We start from the raw sequence: 8,291 nt of genomic DNA on the forward strand, positions 1-8,291 counted from the left end.
TTAATGCTATTCATTTCATTTTACTAAACATCTGATTTTGCTTTTAGATAAAACAATGGCCTCTATTCTATACTCTCACGTTCACGCTTTGATAGATATGCCCCCAAAATATAGATTAGAGGCAGAATTTCCCTGCAGCAGATTGTAGCATTCGTTACTTTATTTGCTAAATACGCCTCTATGGGCCGTACTGTATATACTAACCTGTTGGTTTGCTCTTCTTCTAACTCTGCCCTAGTTTATGTCAGTAGGGCAGGGGGATTTTTACCGTATATACTCGAGTATAAGCCGATGGGAATATAAGCCGAGGTACCTAATTTTACCTAAGAAAACTGGAAAAACGTATTGACTCGAGTATAAGCCTAGGGTGGGAAATTCAGCTTCAGTTTCAATAATCAAAATAAATACCAATAAAGTTACATTAATTGAGGCATCAGTGGGGTATATGTTTCTAAATATTTATTTCAAAGAAAAACGGTAAACTAGCTCTGTAAGTGGAGAAGAAGGTCAACAAAAACAATATGGTATCAACAATGATACCTTAATAGTACTAGCCCCTTAGCTCAATCAGCAACCCAGCTAAAACACAAAGGGGCTGATTTACTAATCCACGAATTCTAATCCGAATGGGAAAAATTCGGATTGGAAACGAACATTTTGCGACTTTTTCGTATTTTGTGATTTTTTCGTCGCCGTTACGACTTTATCGTAAATTGTTGTGACTTTTTCGTAGCCGTTACAACTTGCGCGAATTGTCGCTACTTTTTCGTAGCCGTTACAATTTGCTCGTATATTGTCGCGACTTTTTCGTATTGAGCGCTCGTAAACGGCGGGCAAAACTTTCAGACTTTGCATGATTTTGGAAGCCTCCCATAGGACTCAATGGCACTCTGCAGCTCCAACCCGGCCCAAGGAAAGTCTCCCATAGGGCTCAATGGCACTCTGCAGCTCCAACCCGGCCCAAGGAAAGTCTCCCATAGGGCTCAATGGCACTCTGCAGCTCCAACCCGGCCCAAGGAAAGTCTCCCATAGGGCTCAATGGCACTCTGCAGCTCCAACCCGGCCCAAGGAAAGTCTCCCATAGGGCTCAATGGCACTCTGCAGCTCCAACCCGGCCAAAGGAAAGTCTCCCATAGGACTCAATGGCACTCTGCAGCTCCAACCCGGCCCAAGGAAAGTCTCCCATAGGGCTCAATGGCACTCTGCAGCTCCAACCCGGCCCAAGGAAAGTCTCCCATAGGGCTCAATGGCACTCTGCAGCTCCAACCCGGCCCAAGGAAAGTCTCCCATAGGGCTCAATGGCACTCTGCAGCTCCAACCCGGCCCAAGGAAAGCCTCCCATAGGGCTCAATGGCACTCTGCAGCTCCAACCCGGCCCAAGGAAAGTCTCCCATAGGGCTCAATGGCACTCTGCAGCTCCAACCCGGCCCAAGGAAAGCCTCCCATAGGGCTCAGTGGCACTCTGCAGCTCCAACCCGGCCCAAGGAAAGTCTCCCATAGGGCTCAATGGCACTCTGCAGCTCCAACCTGGCCCAAGGAAAGCCTCCCATAGGGCTCAATGGCACTCTGCAGCTCCAACCCGGCCCAAGGAAAGTCTCCCATAGGGCTCAATGGCACTCTGCAGCTCTAACCCGGCCCAAGGAAAGTCTCCCATAGGGCTCATTGGCACTCTGCAGCTCCAACCCGGCCCAAGGAAAGTCTCCCATAGGGCTCAATGGCACTCTGCAGCTCCAATCCGGCCCAAGGAAACCCTCCCATAGGGCTCAATGGCACTCTGCAGCTCCAACCCGACCCAAGGAAAGCCTCCCATAGGGCTCAATGGAACTCTGCAGCTCCAACCCGACCCAAGGAAAGTCTCCCATAGGGCTCAATGGCACTCTGCAGCTCCAACCCGGCCCAAGGAAAGTCTCCCATAGGGCTCAATGGCACTCTGCAGCTCCAACCTGGCCCAAGGAAACCCTCCCATAGGGCTCAATGGCACTCTGCAGCTCCAACCCGGCCCAAGGAAACCCTCCCATAGGGCTCAATGGCACTCTGCAGCTCCAACCCGACCCAAGGAAAGCCTCCCATAGGGCTCAATGGAACTCTGCAGCTCCAACCCGACCCAAGGAAAGTCTCCCATAGGGCTCAATGGCACTCTGCAGCTCCAACCCGGCCCAAGGAAAGTCTCCCATAGGGCTCAATGGCACTCTGCAGCTCCAACCCGGCCCAAGAAAAGTCTCCCATAGGGCTCAATGGCACTCTGCAGCTCCAACCAGGCCCAAGGAAAGTCTCCCATAGGGCTCAATGGCACTCTGCAGCTCCAACCCGGCCCAAGGAAAGTCTCCCATAGGGCTCAATGGCACTCTGCAGCTCCAACCCGGCCCAAGGAAAGTCTCCCATAGGGCTCAATGGCACTCTGCAGCTCCAACCCGGCCCAAGGAAAGCCTCCCATAGGGCTCAATGGCACTCTGCAGCTCCAACCCGGCCCAAGGAAAGTCTCCCATAGGGCTCAATGGCACTCTGCAGCTCCAACCCGGCCCAAGGAAAGTCTCCCATAGGGCTCAATGGCACTCTGCAGCTCCAACCCGGCCCAAGGAAAGTCTCCCATAGGGCTCAATGGCACTCTGCAGCTCCAACCCGGCTCAAGGAAAGTCTCCCATAGGGCTCAATGGCACTCTGCAGCTCCAACCCGGCCCAAGGAAAGTCTCCCATAGGGCTCAATGGCACTCTGCAGCTCCAACCCGGCCCAAGGAAAGTCTTCCATAGGGCTCAATGGCACTCTGCAGCTCCAACCCGGCCCAAGGAAAGTCTCCCATAGGGCTCAATGGCACTCTGCAGCTCCAACCTGGCTCAAGGAAAGTCTCCCATAGGGCTCAATGGCACTCTGCAGCTCCAACCCGGCCCAAGGAAAGTCTCCCATAGGGCTCAATGGCACTCTGCAGCTCCAACCCGGCCCAAGGAAAGTCTCCCATAGGGCTCAATGGCACTCTGCAGCTCCAACCTGGCTCAAGGAAAGTCTCCCATAGGGCTCAATGGCACTCTGCAGCTCCAACCTGTCCCAAGGAAAGTCTCCCATAGGGCTCAATGGCACTCTGCAGCTCCAACCTGGCCCAAGAAAAGTCATGATACTGAAGCTTGAATGAATCCGAAACGTTCGTACTCGGCGCGAAGGCTACGAAAAAGTCGTGACTTTTCGCGCAAGTCGTAACGCTACAAAAAATGAGCGACAATTTGCGAAACAGTCGTAACGGCTACGAAAAAGTTGCGACAATTTACGAAAAAATCGAAAAATACCGATCATTACGAAAAAACCGCATTTGGATGCCTTCGGACCGTTCGTGGATTAGTAAATCAGCCCCAAAGAGTTAAAATCCTTCAAAACTATGATTTATATAGAATATAAAGTGCGATTTCTAGTGCAGAATGGGGCAGGTAAGGGTGGTAGATGAAGATAAATTTGGGAGCAGGCCAGGGCACTGGGGGGTCTGGGTGCGGGGGGCCTAATTTGCACACAAAGGACAGAGGGTGCTAGTCTGGAGGGACCCATGGCACCCGACTCGAGTATAAGCCGAGGGTGACTCTTTCAGCACATTTTGGGTGCGGAAAAACTAGGCTTATACTCAAGTATATACAGTAATTAATAAAAATGTTGCTGGTGTAAATACTTTGTGTAGCAGTTGTGTGGAGATTACTCTGGTGCCATAAAGCAATGACGTAGGTAGAAGTATAGATATTATATGATGTAGATAATGAGATGTAAGAGTGACTGCTGTATCTCTAGAATGTTATTTCTACAGCCGGAACCTGGCAAAAATTACTTTTCATGAAAATTTGGACTATATTTATTTTTCTAATATTCTCAACAAATTCCATGGTTACCTCTCTTCTGTGAATGTTTATGGGCGTATCTTTATTATGGGATGTAGAAAGCAGGTCATGTGCTGCATGGGCCAATCCCATCACTGCTCTGTGCACTCGGTGACTTGGATAAAATATCTGAGCTGATAATGTTAAGCTTGAGCAATTCCAATACTTATGGTTATAAACCCGTTGAAATAAATCATCCTTTTCTTTATCATGTGTCAGACAAGAACCATCAATCGCCAATAGGTCTTTAAGTAACTCGTCTTCTTCAATCGCCATTACATAATTATAAAAAAAATTTCTGTCACTCAACACTACGATTGTTTCTTTAAACAGGAGGCCGCCAGTAAATAGCAATATAGTATAAATGGGAGCCCAGGTTACTGGAACCAACAACGTCTTATTTATTATCATTTCCTCTACAGGTGATGATAAAGATCTGGTACGAAAGAGTTCCCCACACAAGATAACCACCTCTGCGCTAGATTTCTGTATTCTCACTAAGGTTTTTATATCTCTGTCCTTATCTTCGGTTAGAGCGCCAATGAAGTCAATGCAGGCGCCATGTTTGGTGATCTCGTTCCTGAGGTTCTTACTCTCCCTTTCCCCATAGTCACCACGAGTTGCCAGAATGATCACCCAGGTCCAACCCAGACGTTCCACCAGCTCTGCTATAGCAATGTGCTGAATGTGCTCATTGGGCCCAGTACTAAAATAGTGTGGGTATTGCACTCTATCATTTAGCGCAGGGTGTGTGGCACCGTAGCTGATCTGAAACACAGTAACAAAATTCTTTGCATATGGTCTCATAGAGCATTCTGGGAGATATGTACCTTCCCCTTGTGTTTTCCTAGACACTTACCTATTACACAGCATTTTGTAGAGATTATACACCATCCACAATATATCACAGTATCAGCACAATGATGATGTTCCCTGTATGCCCCTCTGAATGGTCTGATCATTTCATTATATAAGAAATGTTAATGATAAAATGATTAACCAACATACCTGTGAGTATCCATATACACCCAGCAGCTGGGCTATAGGCAAGCACGTTATAGTTGAGCGATCTCCAATAAATCCAGCAATTTCCCCTTTGCCCCTACAGGAGTAATTAGGCACCACATTCCCAGGGCCAGATAATATCTGCAGGGCACTCCCTATAGCGAGACGGGGATCCCCACAGGAATCATATACACGGTATCCCAGGGTGATGTTGGGTAAGAGATCCGGGTTCTTGTTGATCTCATCAGCTATGAATAGTAAGGCCTGGATCTCCAGGTAGTGATCAAGAATGGGGCTAGGGAAATATATGTTTCTGTTAGTTAGAAAGTATTTATATTGTTTTTTCCCAACTTTGGTTTTCCACCTACTGCTGAATTGTTACCCACCATCCCCTTGTAAATGAAGAGTACAGACATGTAATAAAAGCCTATAAAATGTATTATCACAAATTTCACATCAATCTAGAAATTGATGTCCAGCAAGTATTGAATTGGGATTGGTTAACACGAATCTCCCACTAGTGATGAGCGAATCGGTCCCATTTTGCTTCAACAAAAAATTTATGAAATGCCGAAAAATGTGAGTAATGCATTGAAGTAAATAGGTGACCTTTTTTTCAAGCAACTTTTTTCTCACTCCAAATGCATTAAAGTCAATGGGTGTGTTTTTTGGGGCGACTTTTTTGTCTCTGCAACATGTTTGTCTTTGCAACTTTTTTGTCTCAGCAGCAATTTTGTCTGAGCGACTTTTTTGTCTCAGCAAATTTTTGCCACAGTTTCTTAAAAAAAATTGCAGATGGTAAAATACAGAATTTTACTTGTGAATCCAAGCTCATCACTATCTCCCACTTTACAGTAAATTCTACATCATTTCACAATATCACACAATTTTGGATGCACTTGAGTGCCGCAGTTGGGTCAGCCTAGAACCATAAGGGATCTGCCTAGTGGGTAAATCCCATAGTGATGATCTTTAAAAGGATTATAAAAGAGCCCATGGTGGTAACATTAACAAAATATAGAAAATAGATGCTTTAAAATATAAATAATTAAGATAAGAAAACCAGATAAAAGAAAAAAAAACCTATTTAATACATTTACAAAAATTTTAATTCTAAGATAAAGTACAAATAAATCAGTATTAAGCTGGTTTCTCATCAAAGGCAAGTATTTAATGGGAAGCACTTACTTTATGCAGAGAGGTATGTACTTCCCTGTGTTATCTGGTATATAATACACCCCACAATTTACAGAAAACACTCCTCCAATGATGATATCTCCATCCTTGATGTATTTGTATTCATACTTGGGCTTGGTCAGGGGAATACGGCACGGTGAGTCTGACCCACTCAGCCCAGTACTGCAGGCTGTTACCCATATGGCTGCCAGGCACAATATCACTCTCAGCTGATCAGATAGGAGCCCATTGGTTGAAGACCACGTACAAGTAAAATGAATCATTTCCATTGTATGAAGCTGTAGTTAGAAACAAGTTATAAACATGATCTGCTTGGTAACGACTCTCCTGCGATGCAAGTTACACCCGTAATCTATTTCTAACTTATTTCTAACATAGTTCAGTTTCTTATTACAAATAATTAGAGATGGGGCAATGCAGGAAAGTAAAAAATGAGTAAAAATTGATGTCCAGTCCAGGTTTCCAGATATCGGATCCCATAGCTGTATTAGAATTATTTAACTAATGTCTTTTAGCCCAGAAGATCATATCTTTATTTCAAAAATACCTTCAAAGCCTCCAAGTAGCAACAGTCACAATATTTTCATATTTCTTTCTATCATAAGAAAAGGGGAGACATATAACGCTTGTCTGACCTGTACCCATAATAGCTTTGTTAGGGAAATAAAAACATGGATGCAATTACCTATACAAGGCAGGGGTGTTGGGCTGGCCAATGGCAAGTGAGGCCCCTTTCCAGGCACCGTATTATAAAGCTCAATACTGTGTCTCTTTATGAAACTTACACCATACACACAGCACTTTAATGCCATTTTACTAGCCTATGCAGTATTGCTGTGTCCATTTACTTTGGAAGAGTCCAATATTGAAGGGGTACAGTAGAACCCCCACTCTGCAGGCAACTTCAACCTTCAAAACATTCTAGTAGAATTAAGTTTAAAACAACTGGGCTTTTCGGAGTTTTCTTGAAAACGTTTCACTCTCATCTGATGAGGGGTGAAACATTTTCAAGAAAACTAATAAAAGTCCAGTTGTTTTAGACTTAATTCTACTAGATACTGTACATCATGGGCTGGATGAATGAGAATCTTCACATTTGGCTCAAAAAAACACAAAAAAAGGAGCACATAATAATAATTAATAATGCTTTATAAGCTGTTAATGGGAAGAACATTACATTTAGAAGATGAGACAAATGACTTCTTGCTGCCAGAGATGTAAAATGGATCATTGCTCCTTCTATATTTCTGCAGTTGCAGTTGGTCAGTGCCCTCGGTGGAACAGACAGGGAGCTGCTCTATTTATTAGGACAGTGAGGGTGGGTATCATGGTGCTTATATACAGTTCCCTGTTTGCTGATGGCTCTTATGTGATGCTTGGAGCTACTGGGAAGAAATGATTCCCAAAATACCAGTGTTTAATTCTAGCTCAGTGATACAGATATAATTATTCCTCTGTATGTTTATGATACTTGTTACATTAGGTATTAGCCTATAGATGTTTTAGGAAGGGAGAGGTGTTGCAGTACTGTACCACTCAGCTACTAAAACAGATTTCTGTACCCCAGGAGTTCTGAACCAAAAATAACCGTTTATTAACAGGCACAAATGGAACTCACAGTAGATGGATTTGCTGAGGTAAAGAGGCCCAGGCACACTCAGTACCAGAGCATATCCCACACTCACACTCCTCTCTAGGGACTGAGCAGGATCCCACTCCCCTCTGTGTGACACCCTGTAGGGGGCCTGGGTCACTTCCAGTGGAACCTCCAGGCCCTCAGTCTTCTAAACTGATTCCCTTTCCACTATGATCCCTACACTTATGGGCAGTATCACCTGGGAAAGATACCCCCAATCTACCCTCCTACATTGGAGCTCAGAACTGCTCTTTGTAGATCAAATGACTTACACACCTAGGGGCTGATTTACTTACCCACGAACGGGTCGAATGGAGTCCGATTGCGTTTTTTTCGTAATGATCGGTACTTTGCTATTTTTTCGTATGTTTTGCGATTTTTTCGGATTCTTTACGAATTTTTCGGATCCAATACGATTTTTGCGTAAAAACGCGAGTTTTCCTATCCATTACGAAAGTTGCGTAAAAAGTTGCGCATTTTGCGTAGCGTTAAAACTTACGCGAAAAGTTGCGCATTTTTCGCGTAAGTTTTAACGCTACGCAAAATGCGCAACTTTTTACGCAACTTTCGTAATGGATACGAAAAACTCGCGTTTTTACGCAAA

Source organism: Xenopus tropicalis, chromosome 1 (genome assembly GCF_000004195.4).
Source record: "Xenopus tropicalis strain Nigerian chromosome 1, UCB_Xtro_10.0, whole genome shotgun sequence".
Classification (NCBI taxonomy): Eukaryota; Metazoa; Chordata; class Amphibia; order Anura; family Pipidae; genus Xenopus; species Xenopus tropicalis.